The 23,903-nt window shown below is 48.3% G+C and overlaps 1 protein-coding gene across 2 annotated transcripts in view; it reads left to right on the top strand.

The window, feature by feature from the left end:
• Positions 1 to 12,164: 12,164 nt before the first annotated feature.
• Positions 12,165 to 23,903, top strand: part of hivep2a (HIVEP zinc finger 2a) — a 224,562-nt gene continuing 212,823 nt past the window's right edge. The window contains exon 1 of one of the 2 annotated variants that reach the window (XM_038816720.1): positions 12,165 to 12,330. The gene's annotated coding sequence lies outside the window, so the exon portion shown is untranslated. The remainder of the gene's footprint in view (positions 12,331 to 23,903) is intronic. The other variant, XM_038816698.1, reaches the window with a different exon arrangement.

Below are 23,903 nucleotides of genomic sequence, written 5' to 3'. Positions count from 1 at the left end.
CCCCGGCACTCGAGTAAGTGATTTCACTCGCTCTCTTCACAAACCCCCCCCCAATCCACCGGCACTCGAGGTAAGTGATTTCACTCGCTCTCTTCACAAACCCCCCCCCCCCCCCACCCACCGGCACTCGAGGTAAGTGATTTCACTCGCTCTCTTCACAAACCCCCCCCCCAACCCACCGGCACTCGAGGTAAGTGATTTATCTCTCTCTCTTCCCAACCCCCCCCACCCCCAACAAACCCCCCCCCCCCCACCCCAACCCACCCCCACCCCCCGGCACTCGATGTAAGTGATTTCACTCGCTCTCTTCACAAACCCCCCCCCAACCCACCGGCACACGAGGTAAGTGATTTATCTCTCTCTCTTCCCAACACCCCCCCACCCCCAGCAACCCCCCCACCCCCAACAACCCCCCACACCCCCAACAACCCCCCCACCCCCAAAATCCCCCCACCCCCAACAAACCCCCCCCACCCAACAACCCCCCCCCCCACCCCACCACCCCAACAACCCCCCCCAACACCCCCCACCCCCCCCCCCCCACACCCCCCCACCCCCACCCCTTCCCCCCACCCCTACCCCCCACCCCTCCCCCCCCACCCCTACCCCCCCGGCACGCGATGTAAGTGATTTCACTCTCTCTTCACAACCCCCCCCCCCCCCTCCCCGGCACTCGATGTAGGTAACTGAACGGCGTCAACCATCATCGATGATTGACGCCGTTATAAACCAACTGTGATTTTCGCCGACATGACCCGTGGCCACGTCGGCGGGACTTCGGCCCATCCGGGCCGGAGAATAAATAAGCCTAAAAAAACAATGGCATCCCGCCGGCGCCAGCCGTTCTCCGAGGCGGGTGGCGGGATTTGAAGAACGCCGTTTTATGGCGGGTGGGAGAATTTTGAACATGGCGGGAGCGGGAATATCGGCACCCCCGGGCGATTCTCCGACCCCGCGTAGGGTTGGAGAATTTTGCCCCATATTTGTCCTTCCAAAGTGGACAACCTCACACTTTTCAGGGTTAAACTCCATCTGCCACTTCTCAGCCCAGCTCTGCATCCTATCTATGTCTCTTTGCAGCCAACAACAGCTCTCCTCACTATCCACAACTCCACCAATCTTCGTATCATCTGCAAATTTACTGACCCACCCTTCAACTCCCTCATCCAAGTCATTAATGAAAATCACAAACAGCAGAGGATGCAGAACTGCGGTACGCCACTGGTGACTGGGCTACAGACCTCCATTGGGAAAAACACCCTTCCACTGCTACCCTCTGTCTTCCACGGACAAGCCAGTTATGGATCCATCCAGCTAGTTCACCCCTGACCCCATGTGATTTTAACTTTTATGCCAGCCTGCCATGAGGGACCTTGAGGAGGAGGAGGACACATAACGGCAGAGGTACATTCATTCTATTGGTGTCAAGAAATAGAGATGGGCAAGAATGGTTGTAACCTGTGCAGGGGTGAGAAAAAGACAGCTCAAGGGTCTCAAGAGACGTGAGAGATGTTTTAAAGTTTTGGAAAGCTCTAGGCTTTGTAGACAGTTAAGGGGAAGAAAACAGGTCTTTGGAATATGAACCCTAAGATGTACGTTTAAAATTCCATCGACAGACCAGAAGACCAAGGAAGAGGTGCTTGAAATTACAAAAGCTGAAAGAACTGTGATCAGAAAGTTAATGTCGGTATTTCAGCCAAATGATCAGAGATGTAAACATACAGAGATCTCTTCCAGAGGGCAAAGTGGAGGGCAGCAGATAGGGGGGTCAACCGAGGCGAATTTGGAAGACGAACGTCACAGAACGTTTACAGACGAGCTACAGCGGATGTGTGAGGATGGTGCAAAACAGACGAGGGAGGCATTCCCTGAGAGACGACGTCCCGGCAGGAATAGTTACAGGCGGGACAGGAAAGGAAGAAGGAAAAAGGTTTTGGCATGAAAGAAAAAAACAGGCTGCGAGATTGTCTGTCGGCAGGATCCTCCGGGGCTGGGCTGCCGGGACGGAGAATCCCTCCCAGGATTTCTGGAAATGGTTTCGGGAATCAACAAACAGGGGAACAGGAAGCAACCATTCGGCCCTTCGATTCAGTTCCGCCCATTCAATCAGATCTTGGCTGCTGTGTACCCTAATAACCTGTATCTGTAACATTAAATAACCTTGCCTAACAAAAATCTATCGATCTCAGCTATGAAGTTTTTATTTGACCCTCCCCCAGTCTCAACAGCTTTTGTTGGGGATGTGGTGATTGTGTATCAGTGTAGATGCAATACAACTGAGCAAGCACTAGAGGGAGCACGGGAGAGCTATAAATACAGAGGGACAGGAAGTGAGGACACACTTCACAGAAGGGAGAACTGGGAGCAAGACACACAGGCAGGCAGCATTTGAGGTAGCTGTAAGTTAAGCTCTGAAGACAGAATGAATTCACAATAAAGCATCTTCTCCAACTTTGAGACTACGAGCTTTATTAAGACACAAGGAACAACACAGGGGACAGAGTACCCCAGATTTCCACTGCCCTTTGTGGAAAGTGGTGCTTCCTGACATCAGCTCCTGAACAGCCTGGTTGTAATTTTAAGATTATGCCACCTTGTCCTGGGTCCGTCCCCCCTCCTTATAGGAAACAGTGCCACGTATCAGTGGGACTCATTTCACTCGCCCCAACCTGAACGAAGGTGAGGCCTTGGTGCAGTTTGAACCAATCGCAGGAGCTCCCCTCAAAAATAGACTGTGTTTTTACAACGTTTTCAATTGCCATCCGCTCCTTGATGTGTAGCTATTTATCTCATGCTTGTTGACAATAAACGACAGGGCAGCACCAGGTGGAACAAAGGCTCCTATCAACTTTATGGCAGCCCTGAAGTTATATTGGACTGTTTGATCTATCCTGCGGGGGTGGGGGGGGGGGGGGGGGGGGGTGGGGGGGGGGGGGGACTGGGGAATTCACTTTCTATGATTGCTGACTCCTGAGCTCCACAACGGAGCCAAGTGCACAAGGAAGACCCCAGAATGACGGGTCTCTTAGTCTCTGCAGTGCGAGTTCATTGTTGGGCAGAAACAAAGCTTGTTGAACAGATTGTTGCTAATGGTTTGTGATGAGCTGCTTATAGTAACCGGCTGGCACCATGTCAAACTTCAACTGGAATAGCCATAAATTTATTGCTGTGCAGTTGATAGCGTATTTGTATATGGTTAAAGATATCTTTTATTAACTTGGTTAGAGTACAATGGTAAATATAGATTTATAATGCATCAGACTTCCCCAGAAAGTCAAGCCGGGGGGGGGGGGGGGGGGGCGGGGGGGGCGGATATCTTACTCATCAGAAAGAAATAATTTGTGGTGAATTTTAAAGATGGGAATGTCCCGAACCTTAACAACCAATGAATTACATTTCTGAAGTGCAGTCTACTTCAGCGGAAGAAAGCGGACACCTTTACCTGGCCCCGCCTAGATGTGGTTCCAGCCCCACAACTACGTGGGTGACTCCTAACCTCCCTTAGAAATGTCATCGCCCACCACTCAGCGGCATCAAACCTGTACCGCCCATTCTGAGAATGTCCACCACCATCGGCAGCAGCTTCGCAAGGCAATTGTGAGTGGGAAATAAATTCTGGCCTTGCCAAAAATGCTCACGATCAAAGAGTTAAAACCAAAAGATAAAGCAGAGTTCAGTTGGCCAATCATACATATTCTTACATTTTTCTGCATACCAGCCTATGTCCTGGGGATGGCCTTAAACTAAAGTAAGCAAACACACACACACACACACACGTCATTCTAGTGTTGCTCTGAACACAGTAGCAAAGCCAGTTCTCAATTGCTTGATGTGTCAGCACCTTTTGGTGCGGCGGTACACCCATAGATACCCCTTGAACAAGTATTAACATGCCACAACACAGCAAGAAAAAACCTATGAAGCCTTAAAGCACTGTCAACATCATATTGGGCGTGAATTTAAAGCCACTCCATGTGTTATTCATGCACATATATAACCATAAACCACTTGAATCCCTAGACTAGATTCTGGCCTGTAACTCACACCCAGGTACCTGTTATTCCACATACAGATCACCCAAACCCCTCAATTTGATTTTAGCTCGTAATTCAGTCCCTGGTGTCCATTATTCTACATACAAACTAAATTAGTCCCTCGATTGGATTCCATTCTGTAACTCACTCCCAGGTGTCTGTTATTCTATGCACAAACCATCCAAACCCTTTGATTAGATTCCATTAGTAAGTAAAGTCGTCACGTCGCAGGCTGCTTTCCATTTTCGGGGGGGGGGGGTGGGGGGGGGCTGACTGGTGGTGATTTAACCTGAGGATCACCACACCTCAGGCGAGTTTGAGAGGTTGCGTAACCTCAGCCGGAATGGGAATTGAACCCCCGCTGTTGGCCTCGTTCTGCATCACAAAACCAGCTGTCCAGCCAGCTGAGCTAAACCGGCCCCCAATAGGTTCCATTATTCTATATTTTTCCTTATTTGTTCTTGGGATGTGGGTGTTGGTGGCTTGGTCAGCATTTGTTGCCCGTCCCTAATTACCCTTGAACTGAGTGGCTTGCCAGGCCATTTCAGTGGGGGGGGGGGGGATGCAGTTAAGAGTCAATCCCTCGCTGTGTGGGTCTGGAGTCACATGTGGGCCAGACATGAAAAATGTAATGAAAATCGCCTATTGTCACGAGTAGGCTTCAATGAAGTTACTGTGAAAAGCCCCTAGTCGCCACATTTAGGCGCCTGTCCGGGGAGGCTGGTACGGGAATCGAACCGTGTTGCTGGCCTGCTTGGTTTGCTTTAAAAGCCAGCGATTTAGCCCAGTGAGCTAAGCCAGCCCCTAGACCGGGTAAGGACGGGAGATTTCCCTCCCTGAAGGCCATTAGTGAACCAGATGGGTTTTTACGACAATCGACAATGGTTTCATAGCTTAGACTTTTAATTGCGGATTTTTATTGAATACAAATTTTACCATCTACCAAGGTGGGATTCGACCCAGGGCCCCAGAGGATTACCCTGGGCCTCTGCATTATTAATCTGATTTGTATATTCCATATACAAATGACTCAAACCACCTCGAATAGATTCCAGTGTGTAACTCACTCCCAGGTGTCCATTATTCTACATACAAACTACTCGACCACTTTGATTAGATTCCAGTCTGTAACTCACTCCCAGCATCCATTATTCTATATATGATGATGAGACGAGCTGCAAAGTGCTTGTGGAAAGTGAAATGTAACAAATCCTAATATTGCCACTAAATCCTGTTCCTGTTAGACATAATAATCATGGGAGTCAGGAGTTCATTGCCATCCACCACCCCGGAGGACCAGCAAATGAAACAACAGAGATCTATGAAAGTAAATTTGATGTATTATACAGATGTTACTGTCAAACCTTTGATTTCTTGCCCTTTTGTAACATTCCAGAATGTGTCTCAGTCCATATATAAACTATCTGATTGGATTACAGACTTTAATCACTCTCAGATTGCCATTGTTAAGCAGAACGTCTCGAGTGGATTGCAGCTGGTAATATACTTAATGGTATCCATTATGCTTCGGTTAATATCAATTCCAAGGACCTAAGTTACCAGCAATGTTGAAAGGGAAATACAAGCGATGTACTGTTTTGCTGTCCAACCATAAGAAATGGCAACATAGCATGCTGTCATTATTATTAAAAACAGGTGTCACTTTGTTCCTCCCCGACCCCTGTTGTAACCATGAAAGGAGCATGATTTCCAAGCTGGCTGGATCGTCCGCACATTTATAATGGCCAGATTCCAGCTCAGAGTGGCCGTGGAACCCGTGATGGCCGTCTGGTGAAGTTTTCTTTTCTGCTTTCACAGTGAATAGTCGCGCATCATCGCAATCGCAATAGGAGCGGTTTCACCCATAGAGCAGCAGGCCAAAGCCAAAGATAACTGTTTAAAGAAGGACATGGATTTTATATTGAGCCTGACTCAGAATGCTTCACCCCCTTTGGAGCACTTTTTTGCAATCTAGTCGCTTGTGGTAACGCAGCAAACGTCGCAGATAATCTGCACACAGCAAGATCCCATCTACAGCAGCGAGGTAATGACCGGATCATAGAATCATTTGGGATCATTGTTAACCAGCCGGTCAGGTGGGTAAGCCAGGGGACATGTGGAACGCCAGTTTTACACCCCGCACAACTTAGCCTTTCATTGACTTCAGCGTCGCATTCAATCCCGCTGAAGAGTTAGGCTAAAATTAAAATCATACCGCGGAGAAGGAGGCCATTTGGCCCAATGTGTTTATGCTGGCTCATTGCCAGAGCAACCCAATTAACCCCATTGCCCTTCTCTCTCCTCATAGCCCGACAATCATTTCCAATTCAAGCATTTAATTTAATGAGGGGCTGGTTTTGCACACTGGGCTAAATCGCTGGCTTTTAAAGCAGACCAAGGCAGGCCAGCAGCACGGTTCAATTCCCGTACCAGCCTCCCCGAACAGGTGCCGGAATGTGGCGACTAGGGGCTTTTCACAGTAACTTCATTGAAGCCTACTCGTGACAATAAGCGATTTTCATTTCATTTATCCACTTCCCCTTTGAAAGTTACGGTAAAATCTGCTTCCACCATGCTTTAAGGCAATGCATTCCAGATCACAGCTTTGACAGTCATCTGGACTCAAAACGTGAGCTCTTTTCTTTCCCTACAGGTGCTGCCAGACCTGCTGAAAGTTTCCAGCATTTTCTCTTTCGTTTCAGATTCCAGCCTCCGCAGTAATTTACTTTCATAGCAACTCTTTGGTTTGATTTGATTTATTGTCACGTGTCCCGAGGTACAGTGAAAAGTATCGTTCTGCGAGCAGCTCAAACAGGTAATTTAGTACATGAAAAACATAGGACATACGACAAACATATAGATATAGACATCGGGTGAAGCATACAGGAGTGTAGTGCTGCTCAGGAGAGACCATGTGTGGAGAGATCAGTTCAGTCCATAAGAGGGTCATTCAGGAGTCTGGTAACAACGGGGAAGAAGCTGATTTCGAACCTGTTCGTGCGTGATCTCAGACTTTTGTATCTCCTGCCCGATGGAAGAAGTTGGAAGAGTGAGTAAGCCAGGTGGGAGGGGTCTTTGATTATGCTGCCTGCTTTCCCCAGGAGGCAGGAGGTGTAGACGGAGTCAATGGATGGGACGTAGGTTCGCGTGATGGACTGGGCTGTGTTCACAACTCTCTGTAGTTTCTTCCTGTCTTGGGCCGAGCAGTTGACATACCAGGCTGTGATTCAACCAGATAGGATGCTTTCTGTGGTGCATCTGTAAAAATTGGTCAGAGTTAATGCGGGCAGGCCAAATTTCCTTAGTTTCCTGAGGAAGTATAGGCACTGTTGTGCTTTCTTGGTCGCAGCGTTGACATAGCTGTGCCAGGACAGATTGTTGGTGATGTTTACACTTAGGAATTTGAAGCTGTCAACCATCTCCACCTCGGCACCAGTGATGCAGACAGGGGTGTACAGTACTTTGCTTCCCCATGTCAATGACCAGCTCTTTAGTTTTGCTGACATTGAGGAAGAGATTGTTGTTGTTACACTTCACCACTGGGTTCTCTATCTCCCTCCTGTACTCTGACTCATCATGGTTTGAGATCCGACACCCTATGGTTGTGTCATCGACAAACTTGCAGATGGAGCTCGAGCTAAATTTTGCCACACAGCCATGTATGTACAGGGAGTATAGAAGGGGAATATAGTAGGGGGCTAAGTACGCAGCCTTGCAGTGCCCTGATATTGAGGACTATCGTAGAGAATACCTCTCACCTCTGTCTCTTCCATCACTTATTCAAATCTGTCTCCTTTGGTTCCTAATCCTCCTGCCAATGGAAACAGTTTGTTTTTTCCTATTCACTCAGTCAAAACCCTTCATAAGGCCTCTATTACACTTCTCCTTAATCTTATCAGCTCTAAAGACAACCAGTCAGCTTCTCCAGTCTCCTGTATAACTGAAGCCCTTTAATCTCTGGTACCATTCCAGCAAACCTCCTCTGCTTCCTATCCAAGGACGTGTCACCAAAATAACCTGCTTTTAGTGATGTTGCTTGAGGGATAAGTGTTGGTTATAACACGAGGGAAAATTTCTCCTGCCCTCTTTTGAAGTTGTGTCAAGAAAGCTTTTCTGCTGATCTGAGAGAGGAGGTGTGAACCTTGGTTTAGGAAGGATGGGAATGCAGCAATCTCTCAGAACTGCACAGGGAACGTCACCCTGGACTGTGGACTGGAACCTGAAGTTCCGCCCTTCCCCTTATACCTGTGAGACGTGTTTCTACAATAACGGCACTATTTCATCAACTGTGGGCATGTACAATTGAATCTTTCCTCATCTGACATCCACAAATGTGCAGTTTTTTAAAAATCAGGTACGGAACCCTGGCTGGTTTCCCCTCCCTAGCACAGGGATATTGTCATCTCATCTGAGATCAGCTAGTCAAACAGGGGGGGTGGATGAAAATAGGGAGCTCCCACCTTGCGCATTGTTCAGCTCCCTTGCAGACTCATGTCTCTACCAAGCTCCTTGAAGTCATTAAGATAATTTCCCATGACTGTCCCATGAGGGGCAACACGGTAGCATGGTGGTTAGCATAAATGCATCACAGCTCCAGGGTCCCAGGTTCGATTCCCGGCTGGGTCACTGTCTGTGCGGAGTCTGCACGTCCTCCAATGTGTGCGTGGGTTTCCTCCGGGTGCTCCGGTTTCCTCCCACAGTCCAAAGATGTGCGGGTTAGGTGGATTGGCCATGCTAAATTGCCCGTAGTGTCCTAAAAAGTAAGGTTAAGGGGGGGAGTTGTTGGGTTACGGGTATAGGGTGGATACGTGGGTTTGAGTAGGGTGATCATGGCTCGGCACAACATCGAGGGCCAAAGGGCCTGTTCTGTGCTGTACTGTTCTATGTTCTATGTTCTATGTTTGGAGTAAAATCGCAACAGCAGCTTTGCAGACGTTTAAACGATTCAACATAAAGCTGAAGAGAGACCTAACTGGGAGCGAGATGCATAAAATTAGGAGGGGCTGAGATACAGTGGATGGAACATTCTTAATTTTACAGAGGTCAATAACCATGAGACATAGTGAAAGTAATTGGTAGAAAGATTATAGGGGAGCTGAAGATTTTTTTTCAGCCAAACTGCCTGAAAGAGGGTGAGAGGCGGAATCTCTTCTCACTTTAAAAAGAAAATTGGTTACGTGTTTGGGGTGCTGGGACTTACAGGGCGACAGACTCAGAGCTGAAAGTTGGGACTGGGCAGGGTAACAGTTTTGGATAGCAGCACAGACAGAATGCCTGAATGGTCTTCTTCTCTGCCATCAATCTTGCCAGCTTTCAGCTGCCTGGACCTTAATGTTGGAAATTTGCCTCTCAATCAAGCACTGTTGGATGTTTTATTACATTCAAGTTACTATATAAATACAAGGGGCGGCACGGTGGCAAGGTTTTGATTTGATTTGATTTATTGTCACATGTACCGAAGTACAGTGAAAAGTATTTTTCTGCGGCCGAGGGTACGTACATAGTAGCCAAAGAGAATAATCAACAGAGAACATTGGCAAATGCTACATCGACAAGTGATCGGTTACAGTGCAGAACAAGTGCATAAAGCAAATACATGAGCAAGAGCAGCATAGGGCGTCGTGAATAGTGTTCTTATAGGGAACAGATCAGTCTGAGGGGAGTCGTTGAGGAGTCTTGTAGCTGTGGGGAAGAAGCTGTTCCTATGTCTGGATGTGCGGATCTTCAGACTTCTGTACCTTCTGCCTGATGGAAGGGTCTGGAAGAAGGCAATGCCTGGGTGGGAGGGGTCTCTGATAATGCTGTCTGCCTTCCTGAGTTAGCGGGAGGTGTAGACAGAATCAATGTGGGGGTGGCAAGCTTGTGTGATGCGTTGGGCTGAGTTCACCACAGTCTGCAGTTTCTCGCCATCTTGGACCGAGCAGTTGCCATACCAGGCTGTGATGCAGCCGGATAGGATGCTCTCTATCGCACATGTGTAGAAATTTGTGAGAGTCGAGGCAGACATGCCAAATTTCTTTAGCTTCCATAGGAAGTGGCTAGCACTGCTGCCTCACAGTGCCAGGGATCCGGGTTCAATTCCGGTCTTGGGTGACTCTGTGTGGGGTTTGCACTTTCTCCCCGTGTCTGCGTGGGTTTCCTCCGGGTGCTCCAGTTTCCTCCCACAGTCCAAAAATGTGCAGGTGAGGTAGATTGGCCATGATAAATTGCCCCTTAGTGTCCAAAAGGGTAGGTGGGATTACTGGGTTACGGGGATAGGGCCGGGGGGGGAGTGGGCCTGGGTGGGGTGCTCTTTCAGAGAGTTGGTGCAGACTCGATGGACCAAATGGCCTCTGTCTGCACTGTAGGGATTCTATGTTGTGGCAAATCTCTCTGCCTCACCCCCCATCCCATAAATGCTCCTTAAAATCAATCTCCGACCCAGCTATTTAGCCAATTGGGCCTCTATGTCAAATTCTCTTTGGAAAAACTCCTGGGAAAGCACCTTGGGATGATTCACAGAATACAAAACACTTTTATAAGTAGAAATGTTTGTGGGGTGGAGAGCGGGGGTGGGGGGGGTGGGGGGGGGGGGGGGGTAATAGGACGAAGATGCAAAGAAGTATTGGATAATCAGGAAAGTAACTATCATAATCGGGTTGTGTTCTGTTCTGAAGAAGTCACATTGCACTCCAAACATTAACTGTGTTCTTCTCTCCACAGATGCTTCCAGTCCTGCTGGGTTTTCCCAGCAGTTGCTGTCTTTATTTCACAATCCATTCACTTGTTGAAATCTGCACAGCATCATTCCCATGGAAATCTGAATGGTACATACACTTCACAGATTGTAAATGCAGCAGAGAACTGTTACTCAAACAAAGAGAGCTGTTAGAGTAACTTGCAAAGACTGAATGAATGGGCAGGCAGGGTTCAGGAGTCCTGCAGAAAGCTAGAATCGGGTGGCAAAATCCTGCTACTGGCTCTTCGTACCCCCCCCCCCCCCCCACATGTTTGATCATAGAATTTACAGTGCAGAACGAGGCCATTCAGCCCATCGAGTCAGCACCGGCCCTTGGAAAGAGTGCCCTACTTAAGCCCCACACCTCCACCCCTATCCCTGTAACCCAACCTAACCTTTTTGGACACTAAGGACAATTTAGCATGGCCAATCCACCTAACCTGGACATCTTTGGACTGTGGGAGGAAACCGGAGCACCCGGAGGAAACCCACGCACACACGGGGAGAACGTGCAGACTCCGCACAGACAGTGGCCCAAGCCGGGAATCGAACCTGGGACCCTGGAGCTGTGAAGAAACTGTGCTAACCATTGTGCTACCGTGCTGCCCATTAATGCATTTTGTTTAATGGCATCCATAATGGGTGAGGCCAACTATGGATTAAGCCTATAATTTAGCAGAAGTCCTCAAATTGAAACCCTATCTGCCACCGGGTATAAAATTGCAGGAATGCTGATGGCTTGTTTATTTTTTTTGTTCGTTTGAAAATGACCAAGTCCTTCCGGCTCGGTTTGGGGACTCCAGCAGTCAAGGGGTTAAGAACAAACACACAGACACACACACACACAGAGGAGATGACGGTGTCCCTGTCACAGTGCCATTCAGCTTTAGCTCAGGGCACCCAGTGAAGGTCGAATGTATGTGTGTGTGTGTGTTTGATTTACAAAGAGGTAACCCAGAAGGTATTTTCTCACACACGCACACACACACACACACAAAACCAGAGCCCCCCCTCACCCACACTCTCCCTCCCACCCAGTCCAGAACAAACCCTCTACCAAGGCAGTGAGTGATGCATTTATTACAATGCATTGTTGACAGTGCAATCCCATTCTTGATAAGATGCATTTTTGATAAACATTCACATCTCAAACCAGCTTTGATCTGATCAAGATTGCACGGCGTATTTGAAATCTGACTCCTTTGGAGGGAGGGTGGGGGGGGGGGGGGTGAAGGGCGATTGGAAGTAGCTCCCAGGCAAGGCTGGTACAGTTGGGGAGATCCGACAACGTCACTGCACAAAGTCTCCAGCAGTATTTTTTTCTCTCTCTCTCTCTCTCAAAAACAATTGCTATTCTGGGAATCAGTGCCAGGAATAACCCCGTCAGCCTCCACCACCACCACACACACACACACACACACACACTGCAACGTCAAAGAGAAAGCAACAAGAGGCAATGGGAGCACCGGTTCCTGGCAGAGGGGAGAGGCGATCCGAGTGGTGAGCGGGACAGACAAGGCAAGACAGACACATACACACAACACCCAAACAAGAGGGCATCTCAGCGCCAGGCCAACAGTGAGACCCTTCTCTACACTCTGTGTGTGTGTGGGGGGGGGGGGGGGGGGGGATGTGTGTGTGGGGGGGGGGGGGTATGTGTGTGGGGGTGTGGAGGGGGGTATGTGTGTGTGTGGGGGGGGGGGTATGTGTGTGTGTGTGGGTGGGTATGTGTGTGTTTGTATGTGTGCCTGTGGGTGTGAGTGTGGGGGGCCGTATGAGTATGTGTGTGTGTGTGGGGGGGGGGGGGTATATGTGTGTGAGTGTATTTGTGTGGGGGGGGGGTTATGTCTGTGCGTGTGGATATGTGTGTGTGGGTATGCGTGTGTGTGTGTGGGGGGGTATATGTGTGTGAGTGTATTTGTGTGGGTATGTGTGTAGGGGGGTGTTATGTCTGTGCGTGTGGATATGTGTGTGGGTATGCGTGTGTGTGTGTGTATGGGTGTGTGTGTGTGTATATATATGGGTATGTGTGTGTGTGTGTATGGGTATGTGTGTGTGTGTGTGTGGGGGGGGTATGTGTGTGTGGGGGGGGTATGTGTGTGTGTGTGTGTGGGGGGGGATTTATTGATTATCTGTCTTCAAAATAATTTGTGGAAAGGGGTGTGGGGGAATTATTTGTCTCTGTAATAGGATTCTCTCCCTTTAATGCGTGTTTTGCTGGAATTACTTGATTGAGGAATTAATGGACCGGAATGTTTCTTTATAAAACAAGGGGTCTCTGGTTGGGAGATGGTTTGGGGGGGGGGGGGGGGGGGGTGGTTCTGTTTTTGTTCTGGAATCCAGTGGAAGTGTGGACTGGGAAATGATCTGTTGATTCCTTTGAGAATCAGGGCTCCCCCCCCCCCCCCCCCCCCACACACACACAGGGGGAGGGGACACGGGGGAATACCCTCAGTCCCATGAACAGCAGGGTTAGACCTGCCTATCAGCTGCTGGGAATCTAATGCAATTGATGGCTGTCCCCAGCAACAGTCACATTTTTAACCTTGAGGAATGCTGGCAGCTTTCTGTATGCCAGGCTGGAGAGTGGCCATTCAATTGTGTTTCATTTCAGCGAGGAGGGAGGAAACATTTGTCTCTAAGCTTGTCCCCCAGACCTAGTCCCATTCCCGATTCTGGCGCGGTTTCCTGGATTGTATCCCCCTCCTCTCCCCGGGAGCTGGCCCAGCTTGTGGACCTTGCTCCCTGGTTTCCCCCAGCCACCCTCCCCTGCTCCTTGGCCGGGCTCCCGGTGTTTGGGAAAAAGGTTGCGGGTGGAATGTGGAATGTTCCATGACGTCTGGGGAAAGGAGAGGGTGAACAGGAGGAGGGAATCCAGTCGGCCACTCCCAACAGCACAGTGCCTGTGCTGGATCCACAGCCTGAATGCTGGCTGCTCTTTAACAGGGGAGGGGAGTCTCTGCACATGGGCTTGATGTCTGGGACAGATGCTGCTTATTTCCACTAAAACCACACATTTGCACATTTCCTGCTCTTGCCCCCAACAAGGGAAGAGTTCCCCCCCTCCTTGTTGCTGCCTGTAAACGCTTTAAGTCATGGAGAAAATTTTTAAAGTTAGCAACTCGCTTCCCCTACGTTGGAACAACGCAATTGCAGTGACGTTAATGTACTGGGTGTGTCTATCTGTCTTTATCACTGGGATTTCTCCAGGGTTAAAGGATCAACTTGGGAATCAGGAGATTCCCATCCCAGAAAAAAACGATTGTATTTTTTTCCCAATCATGTTGCACGATTAGACAGGTTGTGTGTGTGTGTATTTCTGTGTGAAAATGCTGGAATTACAGCAGAACAGTCTGATGTGAAGTTGCTGGAAAGGAGTTTATCAGACAGCAGGGTCCTCCCAAAGACAACTTCACTACTGAGGCTGGAAGCATTTTATTTATAGAATGTCCTTTTATTTATATACACAGCAAGTTGGCTCAAAAGAGCCTTGTCTGCTGTGACTGATTTTTAATTGAACAAAATATGTATGGCGCAATCTCATATTAAAAACATCCCTTGATGTCCTGAACTCTTCCTCTCAACGTCTGGTCACCATCACTTCCCACTGCATCCTGGAACTACTTGGCTGATTGTCAGATTGGCAAGCCTGATTGGCAAGTCTCTCAGAAAAAGGAAGTTCTCTCTCCCCCCCCCCCCCCCACCCCCCCAATCCCACGCCCTCACACCTTCTCCTGCAACCCCCCGCCACTTCCCCCTACAAGACATTTGAAATATATGTTGGATGTTCTCTTTCTCAAACTATACCAGTGCTAAAAAGCGCAGTGGACAAGCGGAGTTCCTTTTCACACGTTTTTGCATTTTGCATCTCTGTCTGTCACCCGAAGGTAACCAAGGTGAGGTTCGATGTCACAGGAGCTATTATGGTGACCGCCAAGGCCACTTGCTCATGGTGCTCGAATGAGTCAAAGCTGTTTCTTTATTGCATGACATGCTGGGTGATATTCTGGTGTTTGGGGATAACGTTTCGCAATTTACAATTTTCACAAACAAATTGTGTACTCTCTAAAAAGGGAATACCCCTGTGTAAAACCCCATTTCCTTACCCCCCTTCAAGGCCCTCTTTCAAACCCATCCACTGATGATCTCACCTTTAAGCGATTCCTCCATTTGATAGAAATCACAGTGCAGAAGGAGGCCATTCGGCCCATCGAGCCTGCACCGGCCCTTGGAAAGAGCACCCCATTTAAGGCCACACCTCCATCCTATCACCGTAACCTAGTAACCCCACCTAACCTATTTGGACACAAAGGGGCAATCCACCTAACCTGCACATCTTTGGGCAGTTGGAGGAAACCGGAGCACCCGGAGGAAACCCACGCAGACACGGGGAGAACGTGCAGACTCCACGCAGACAGTGACCTAAGGCCAGGAATCGAACCTGGGACCTTGGAGCTGTGAAGCGACAGTGCTAACCACTGTGCTACCGTGCCGCCCACACTTCCCGATTGCGCTCCTACCTGGGAAGAACATTTGGAGAAAAGGGGTCTTTATCAATGCAGTTTATTGTTGCTGCAATGTAATGATTCCCCTCCATTGTTTCACCCCTTAATTGTTGAATTGGAACATCCTTGGATCGCGAAAGGTGCTGTGCAAATGCAAATCTTTTCTCTTTAGTGATACCAGTTGCAGCACCCTGCATGTCTCCATGCTGGCTGAGGTGAGCCAACATGGGCATGAACCAGAAACTCCCCTTGGCAGGGGCACAAATATATTTTTTACGAGAAGTTGAGAAATATGCACACATATGCCTTTGTAATACTAAATCGCACAAATGTCACCTTATGATATGCGTGCGAAGCTTAAGTGCAGCAATCTTGTAATGCACCATAACGTTAATAAACCTAAACCATGCGGCACGCGGAAGATAAATAAGCCTTGCTGTAATAAGAGTCATACTCCTGGGAGAGCTCTGTTGGAGCCAGTTCTGTACCTCCAGTTTTACAAGTGAACCCTTGTAGGAGTGGTGAGGGTCGAGACAGTGTTGGCAACAGTCCACCGTGATTGATTGCGAGTGCACTCTTCTACTTATTTAATGACTGTTGATATGGGAATTCCGGCTTAAGCGGAGCATGTTAACACTGGAAATGGCAAATATGGTGGTTGAGCTGCACAGACTATGGAGTCCGTTACTCCTTAAACAGTCTGTCTATAATCAGAGGACCATCCAGCACACAAGGAGGCCATTCAGCCCACGATAGCTCATCTGGCTCTTTAAGCTGTCCAGTTTATTCTTGTTTTCCCTGTAGCTATTTTTCATTTTAAGTACACTCCCATTTTCTTTTGTAAATTTAGTGTACCCAATTCATCTTTTTTCCAATTAAGGAGCAATTTAGCATGGCCAATCTACCTAACCTGCACATCTTTGGGTTGTGGGGGCAAAATCCACGCAAACACGGGGAGAATACGCAAACTCCTCACAGACAGTGACTCAGGGCCGGGATCAAACCTGGGACCTCGGCGCTGTGAGGCAGCTGTGCTAACCACTGCGCCACCGTGCTGCCCTTCATACCATTTGTTAACAACACCGAGGGACCTGGACTCGCCCTCCAACCTAACAGTCTGCAAGTCTAAAACGTCCGCATGTGCAGTCCTTTCTGGATGGGCTTTCAATGTTACAAATTTAAGAGCTTAAGCTTATAGTTGCTCTTTTATAACAGTAAACCAGTGGAGAAATATTGCAATCTGCTGTGAGTTTAGGCCCAGTCTGGGACAGAACTGTTTTTGTTGTCATCGAGACCAGGTGTCATACACCTAAGGTGTGATAACTATTTGAAGTGAATTTAATACAGAAGTTGTCCCCAGCATATCTATTGTGAATGAGTAATACAAGAACTGTGTATCATTTTTATAAACGTGTACCGCCCATACCATTGTTTCACCTCTCTGAGATTCTAGAACAGTGAACTCTGGTTTCTCTGTTAACAACATGGCCTGACGGGTGTAGATTTCAGATTTTGCAGTGTGCATTTATAAGAGTTTCCTGGAGAATATTGGCGATTGGATTGTTGTGCTGAATCTGTAGTATCGTGCATGTCAAAGAAAGATCTGCATTTCTATAGCACCTCCCAAAGCACTTTACAGCTAATCGGACACTTCTTGAAATGTTGCAGCATCGGAAATCCAGCAGCAAACATTTGCACAGACAATTCACAGCAAACAGCAATGTGATAATGATTTTCAGCGAAGATGGTTGAGATATAAATATTGCCCAGGACATAAGCCTTCTATTTGTCTTTGACATAATACCATGGGGTCATTTACATCTGCCTTAAAGAGCAGATTTAGTCATGGTATAATATCTCGCCTGAGAGCCAACACTTCCAGCAGTATCGCACACCTTCCGTACTGCATTGAGTTTCCAACTCCCAGTTCTTTGGAGTAGGTCTTGAACCAGTGGCGTTCTGACACAGAGACGAGAATGTTGCCTGCCGAGCTATGGTTAACCGTGACACGCGTCCCTGCCATATGCCAATGAATTGTTGCCGTTGCTGGATTGCTGACCTACATGGGAAACACCCCAATTTCAAATTTGTCACCTTTGTTGTCAATTCTTCCACGGCTTCACACCAGCCTGATTCCCCCTCCTCCTACCCATCTATTTTTTGTAACCTGCTCCAGATTTACAGTCCTTTGGCATCTTTGTGCTCCTTCAATTCTAGCCTCTTGAGCTCCACCATTGACTGCTGTGCCTGCAGCTGCGTACGCCCGAAGCTCTAGAATTCTCCCCCTGAACCACTCTACCTCTAAGACCCTCCTTAACACCCTCTCGCTTTTACCAGGTTTGCAGTCTTCCGTTCTAATGTCTCCTTATATAGTTTGGTGTCAAAGTCTGCTTGACACTGCTCCAGTGCAGCATTTAAGGCAATGTTTTGTGAAAAATTGAGAGGTGCTTTATTAGTTGTTGTTGTTGTTATTTGCCTTGGTGCTTTGCAGATGACTTTTTCCTGAGTGCATTGTTAGAAACGGAATTTCTGTAACTTCGGATATAAAGCAAATTGACTTTGGTGTCCAGCTGCAACTGGTAATAATAATAATAATCACTTATTGTTACGTGTAGGCTTCAAATGAAGTTACTGTGAAAAGCCCCATTCCGGTGCCTGTTGCGGGAGTTGAACCCGCACTGCTGGCCTTGTTTTGTATTACAAGTCAGCCATTTAGCCCCCTGTGCTAAACCAGCCCCTGGAACATAAACAATGACATTTGGTTTTGGCTTGTATCTCTGCAAGAAATTATTATTTACCATCTTCGAAAAACTGCGAAAGAGCAACAGCTGCCAAGCGAATTTTCAATGTGTGTTTGATATTACATAGAACATAGAACAGTACAGCACAGAACAGGCCCTTCAGCCCTCGATGTTGTGCTGAGCAATGATCACCCTACTCAAACCCACATATCCACCCTATACCCATAACCCAACACCCCCCCCCCCCCCCCAACCTTACTTTTTAGGACACTACGGGCAATTTATCATGGCCAATCCACCTAACCTGCACGTCTTTTGACTGTGGGAGGAAACCCACGCACACACGGGGAGGACATGCAGACTCCGCACAGACAGTGACCCAGCCGGGGAATCGAACCTGGGACCCTGGAGATGTGAAGCATTTATGCTAACCACCATGCTACCGTGCTGCCCTATTAATGCTGATTTAAAGGGAGGTGCTTTCACCTTGGTACTTATTTTCAGAAGAAACTCAAATCTTGGATTTGCCTTCTTCTTTGGCGATTACGCGCTAACGAGTATGATTCTCGGATTAAGTCATTCCAGAAACATTTTACCCAGGTAGCAACACCTTGACAGCTCAGGTAAATTTTTGCGGTCTTTGAAGAAGAGTCACATGGAGTCGAATCATTGGGCAGTCTCCGTCCCCCCACCCCGCCCAGGCTTTTTATCTTCTCCTTTCAAAAAAAGGTGCTAACCTAAGAAGAACAGATACAAGGAGCTGAATAGCCTCCTCCTATTTCCTGATGCCAGATGTTCCCACGTGGATGCCAAACCCAACCACAAATAATATTGTTTCCTGAGACTCAATGGACAACAATCAAAAGGAGAAAATGCTCATCTTCCCTCACCTCCCTCTCCTCCTGCCTGCCCGCGAACCAAACCCCCCACCCCACCCACCCACTTCCCTTCCCATAACTGGTCCCGGCCACTCAAAACAATTTGTACCCTTTGCCTCCTGTCCCGGTTGAGCTCAGGCGCAGATTGGGAAGCGAATGGGCCTTTCGAGTTTGCGTGTCCCACCGTTACAACAGCCTGAAAGCATCTCTGGAAACATTTTGTCACACCATCCCACGTTGATGACTGGGCCAAATGGGCACTGCCCCACATGTGCGGGGAGCGGTTCCGATGAATGAAAGGGTCTTTTTTTTTTGGCGTGCTGATTTAATTTGTCAGACACCCATAGCTCCTTTATTGTTGTCAAATGTCCCCAAAGCTCTTTGCAGGAGTACAAATCAGGCAAAATTTCACACCGAGCCACCTAAAGAGATACTAAGACAGGTGATCAAAAGTGTCTCTTCTCCTTTAAGATGCTCCAGAAAATTTCCCGTTCGTGTATCAATGTCAGATTTAACTGGGTTGAATAACATGCCTGTGAAGTGCAATAGGACGATTTATTATGTTAAAACAGGGGTGGGCAAACTTTTCCGTGCAAGGGCCACATTCAGAAATTCACAATTTTAAATTACTTCACCCGGTTATGATTCTGGGTGCCTCATATAGAACATAGAACAGTACAGCACAGAACAGGCCCTTCGGACCTGGATCTCGATGTTGTGCCGAGCAATGATCATCCTACTCAAGTCAACGTATCCACCCTATACCAGTAAGTAACCCAACAGCCCCCCCTCCCTTTTTTTTTAATGACTTGGTGGGCGGCCCGCGGGCCATAGTTTGCCCACTCCTGTGTTAAAAGCCCCACATAGCTACAGGTTATTGTTGCTGCTGTTTTTGCCTTAAATTCTGCTGTTTAGCTATTTCCTCTCCTCCACTCGAACATTTTACAGGCTGTTTTATTCCACTTCACACTTACATGTGTGTATGTGGTTTCTTTCCAATTCCATTCCCATGGTTCTGTTATAAAAACAGAAAATGCAGGAAATACACCGCAGGCAAGGAAGCATCTGTGGAGAGAGAAACAGAGTTTAAGTTTGAGGCCAGCGACCCTAGTTCGGATCTATTTTTGTTTTAAAATGCTGTTTTGCCTGCAGCCTCTCCCAGTTCTGACAACCGGACTACACTTGGAAAGCTCCTCCTGCCCTTTCCACAGACAAATGTTTCCAGCGTATTCTGTTTCCCCTTTGAAACTTCAATTTGCGGGGGTTTTAGTGGAGAGGGGGACGTGGCCAATTCGCCAGGTGAGCCCTTCACCTGAGGCTGACAGCTACGTACAGCATGCCTTGTCTCAGGATGGCCTAATGAGCCAGCGATGACAAACACCACTCAGCTCCAGTTCACAACTTACTATATTAGACCCACACCAGTGAATATTCCTCCACAGTCCCTAATGACTCACAGGACGTATGGGCCAAGCTTCGGGAGGCATCGGATTTGCCTTGAATGAAAACATTAACACACAAGAGAAAGGTACTGCGTAAGGTATCTCCCCATTGAGCCGCACCGACTCGTTGGAATCGTAGAAAGGAGCCCGCTGCCCTCTGAGAGCTATCGGAGGCCTGGTGGCGAACGTGATTCCCGATGTTTGGTACCCAAGTGTTGAGGAAAGGTTGAGGAAGTTGAACTTGTTTATTTTGGAAAAGGACAGTCTTTGGAAGATCAGTTTTCAAGATTGTGGATGGGAAGCGAGAGAGAGAGAGAGAGAGAGTTGATGTGGGCAAATTGCTGACTCTAAAAGTGGAGAAAGAATTTGTATTTATATCAGCACTTTACATGACCCCGGTACATCCCCGTGAGCTTCACAGCCAGTGAAGTACTTTCGAGATGTTTATTGCAGTGAAGGAAGGAGGTGACAGTGAATATCAGGGGACACAGGTAGTGAATATTGGGGGGGGGGGGGGGGGGGGGGGGGGGGGGGGGGAAGGGGGGGGCACAGGTAATGAATATGAAGGGGAACGCAGAAATGAAATGAAAATCACTTATTGTCACAAATAGGCTTCAAAGGAAGTTACTGTGAAAAGCCCCTAGTCGCCACATTCCGGCGCCTGTTCGGGGAGGCTGGTTTGGAATTGAACCGTGCTGCTGGCCTGCCTTGGTCTGCTTTCAAAGCCAGCGATTTAGCCCTGTGCTAAAACAGCCCCACCACAGGTAGTGAATATCAGGGGGGACAGGTAGTGAAAATCAGGGGGACACAGATAGTGAATATCAGGGGGAGGGGACTCAGGTAGTGAATATCAGGGGAGGGGACACAGGTAGTGAATATCAGGGGGAGGGGACACAGGTAGTGAATATCAGGGGGACACAGGTAGTGAATATCAGGGGGACACAGGTAGTGAATATCAGGGGGAGGGGACTCAGGTAGTGAATATCAGGGGAGGGGACACAGGTAGTGAAAATCAGGGGGACACAGGTAGTGAATATCAGGGGACAGGTAGTGAATATCAGGGGGACACAGGTAGTGAATATCAGGGGGACACAGGTAGTGAATATCAGGGACACACAGGTAGTGAATATCAGGGGGGACAGGTAGTGAATATCAGGGGGGACAGGTAGTGAATATCAGGGACACACAGGTAGTGAATATCAAGGGGAGGGGACACAGGTAGTGAAAATCAGGGGGACACAGGTAGTGAATATCAGGGACACACAGGTAGTGAATATCAAGGGGAGGGGACACAGGTAGTGAATATCAGGGGACACACAGGTAGTGAATATCAGGGGGGACAGGTAGTGAATATCAGGGACACACAGGTAGTGAATATCAGGGGGGACAGGTAGTGAATATCAGGGACACAGGTAGTGAATATTAGGGGGGGACAGGTAGTGAATATCAGGGACACACAGGTAGTGAATATCAGGGGGGGACAGGTAGTGAATATCAGGGGGGACAGGTAGTGAATATCAGGGGGACACAGGTAGTGAATATCAGGGGGGACAGGTAGTGAATATTAGGGACACACAGGTAGTGAATATCAGGGGGACAGGTAGTGAATATCGGGGGGGGGGGACAGGTAGTGAATATCAGGGGGACACAGGTAGTGAATATCAGGGACACACAGGTAGTGAATATCAGGGGGAGGGGACACAGGTAGTGAATATCAGGGACACACAGGTGGGGAATATCAGGGACACACAGGTGGGGAATATCAGGGGGAGGGGACACAGGTAGTGAATATCAGGGGAGGGGATACAGGTAGTGAATATCAGGGGAGGGGACACACAGGTGGGGAATATCAGGGGGAGGGGACACAGGTAGTGAATATCAGGGGGACACAGGTAGTGAATATCAGGGGGAGGGGACACAGGTAGTGAATATCAGGGACACACAGGTGGGGAATATCAGGGGGAGGGGACACAGGTTGTGAATATCAGGGGAGGGGATACAGGTAGTGAATATCAGGGGGAGGCGACACAGGTTGTGAATATCAGGGGAGGGGACACAGGTAGTGAATATCGGGGGGGACAGGTAGTGAATATCAGGGACACACAGGTAGTGAATATCGGGGAGGGGGACACAGGTAGTGAATATCAGGGACACACAGGTGGGGAATATCAGGGACACACAGGTAGTGAATATCGGGGGGGTCAGGTAGTGAATATCAGGGACACACAGGTAGTGAATATCAGGGGGGACAGGTAGTGAATATCAGGGGGGACAGGTAGTGAATATCAGGGACACACAGGTAGTGAATATCAGGGGGGACAGGTAGTGAATATCAGGGGGGACAGGTAGTGAATATCAGGGGGGACAGGTAGTGAATATCAGAGGGACACAGGTAGTGAATATCAGGGGGGACAGGTAGTAAATATCGGGGGGGACAGGTAGTGAATATCAGGGGGACACAGGTAGTGAATATCAGGGGGAGGGGACACAGGTAGTGAATATCAGGGGGACAGGTAGTGAATATCGGGGGGGACAGGTAGTGAATATCAGGGGGACACAGGTAGTGAATATCAGGGGGAGGGGACACAGGTAGTGAATATCAGGGGAGGGGACACAGGTAGTGAATATCAGGGGAGGGGACACTGGTAGTGAATATCAGGGGGACACAGGTAGTGAATATCAGGGGAGGGGACACAGGTAGTGAATATCAGGGGGACACAGGTAGTGAATATCATCAGAGGGACACAGGCAGGGAATACCAGGGGCCACAGGTTTGAGCAGTGTGATGGGCAGGACTGAAGGCTGAAACAGGAAATCTGAAAGGAGGTCTATCAGCTGACGGGAATGAATGATGTTCCGGGGGCGGGAGGGGGGGGGGGGGGGGGGGGGGGTGGGTGTGTGTGAATGTCAACAGTTTTGGATAAGGAGCCGGAAGCTCAGCTCAAGGTCAAATAGGATGCCTAATACTGGGAATCACACACCGGCTCTCTCGCAATCAGCACAGGAAATAACACACATCGCCCTGAACATGTCAATGGGAGCAGGGATTTTATTTTTAAATTCCAAGACAAGTTGATAAATACTGGGGCACGCAACGCAAGTAGAAATCTTCATTTGCACAGATCCAGCATTGTTGATGGTGTTACTCTTCCAGAACTGGTGATGAATTTGCCTGGGTTGTGAAGTGCCTGTTTGTGGCCACTGCTTTATTGGTCTAATACACACGTGGCTTCAGATTTGCATTGAGAATTCACAGCCATGGCTGAAATCTGCAGCTGCTTAATAGTATTAAAATTAACCGTTTCAAAATCTCAGTTTATCCTTTTTTTAAAAAAATCATCAATCCCCTTGTTTTTTGATTCATGTCAGCGCGCAGCTAATTTGCGATGATTTTAGGCGGAAGGCAGGCCACAATTCCAAAAAAAAACTGAACAGAGAAAATACCATTTAATAAAAAATCGTGACTGGTGATATTGATTCCTTGTCTCTCAGTCACTGGATTGATATTGGACCTGAAACTGACAATGGCTGTCTGTTATGGTATATTTCTTCTCTCTCTCTCTGCCTCCCTTCTTTGCCTATTCC

This window comes from Scyliorhinus canicula, chromosome 1 (assembly GCF_902713615.1).
Source record: "Scyliorhinus canicula chromosome 1, sScyCan1.1, whole genome shotgun sequence".
Taxonomy (NCBI): domain Eukaryota; kingdom Metazoa; phylum Chordata; class Chondrichthyes; order Carcharhiniformes; family Scyliorhinidae; genus Scyliorhinus; species Scyliorhinus canicula.
This window is presented reverse-complemented; position numbering and strand designations above follow the sequence as displayed.